The following is a 1,831-nucleotide window of genomic DNA, read 5'->3' on the forward strand; positions in this document are numbered from 1 at the left end:
GAGGTGTCCCTGCCCATGGCAGGGGGTGGGACTGGATGATCCTTCCAACCCAAACCAGTCTGTCATTCTGTGATTCTCTGAGAAAGGACAAACCCCAAATGTGCACTGGGTGCTTTCTGCAGCAGTGCCATGGGTTTCCAGTCCACCAGCATGGAAAACACCCTGGCCCCTCATTATTTTCACATTCCAGCCCCCAGGTTTGAGTGAAACATGAGGCTGCATTTTGTTGTTGCCCTGAACTCCAGTTTATGATTTATAAAAAGCATTTTGAGGGATGCCACAGGCCACTGGATCAGGTCACCTGTAATCTCTCAAGATCTAGGCCTGAAGAGGGAATCAGATCAGATTTTGGAATATTTACTTTGAGCCCCAGTAAATCTGAAATAAAGACAAGTAAAAAATCTTACTATTTGACAGTTGCCATAGAAAGTAATACTTAAGTGATGATCATGTCACTTTGAGTAAGTTTTTCTTTCCCTTTCTGCAGAAAAAAACACATCAACTGGCCTAGTACAGACTTCTTTCAGTATAAACTGTGTCTTCTTGTTTTTTGTTTTTGTTGTTATTTCTCCACCTGATTACTTGGATTTCAGTTCATTTCTATGCCTCAGAAAAATCAAATGACATCCTAGGAGTCTAAAAATCACACCAGAGAGTCGTGCTTCACCTGCCTGTAGTTCCTATTCTTTACAACTTCAGGACCAACAAGTGAGGGGAGGAAATTACTCTGTGGGAGCAGAGGATCATTTTCCAGAGGGAGATGTTTTGGGAATGGGTACAAAGGTGTGCACAGTCCCACGAAAGCCTCAGCAGCTCCTGGTGCTTGGCTGCTCAGGGCTCAGACTGGAAGCAGCAGGACATCACTGTCCACAGCAACAACCCTGCACCAGCCTTTGCCTTAAGCTATGAAAAAAAAAAAATTAAAAAAAAAATCACACTTCTGCTTTAACATTTTGTCTGAAAAATAGCTGAACTAACTCAGTGGGAAAAGAAGCAACCACGGATAGAAATGACACTTGTTAATCGAGAAATTATACAAGAAATGAAAAACTCCTGCTCCAAATGTGCTATAACACAGCTAAATACTGACTGACAGGAATTCAAGCTGGAGACTCTCCAGCATGGCTGCTGAGGATTTGAGGTGGAATATTATGCCAAATGCACATTTACTACTCAGATGTGTTTTCTGCTGTGTGGGCTATCGTGTAGCTCCCATGGACAGTGTGCAGAATAATCAAAAACTCCTTGAGAACTGGTGTTCTAAACCACTTGGAGCACCTAAAAGCTGATGGTTACTTGTAGAAAACACAGAGTTTCTGTGGGAAACGCTACTTTGTGTTCCCTGACTTGCCCAAATGTAAAATGTATTAACGGAATGATGTCCCTGAGCCACCTGATAGCACAGAGAGAGGAAACTGGATGGGAAAAGCAGAGGTAAACCAGCCCAGAAATATCCCTGGAAGTGGATGGAGCTTGGAGCAACCTGGGCTAGTGGAAGGTGCCCCTGCCCATGACAGGGGGTTGGAACTGGATGATCTCTGAGGTCCCTTCCAACCCGAACCATTCTGTGATTGGAATCCTGAAGAAGCACTGAAAAACTTACCCCAAACCTCTGACAGGGCACTTGCTGGAAAAATGCCATAATTATAGCTAAGTGATTCCACGATTCCAATTTCCAAGAGCTTCTCTCAGAAAATCAGTTAAATTCAAAGAGCACTGACTACACACAGCCTATTTCTGCCTCTCAGGTTGGGGTTGTTCTCTCCACAGTGTGGGAGAACAGCTTTGCTTTGCTTTGCTCCACCAGCTGCTCTTTTCAGGGTGGGATGGA

The sequence above is a fragment of the Empidonax traillii genome, unplaced genomic scaffold, assembly GCF_003031625.1.
Source record: "Empidonax traillii isolate 1590-97213 ecotype Southwest subspecies unplaced genomic scaffold, ASM303162v1 scaffold1685:size78898, whole genome shotgun sequence".
Lineage (NCBI taxonomy): Eukaryota > Metazoa > Chordata > Aves > Passeriformes > Tyrannidae > Empidonax > Empidonax traillii.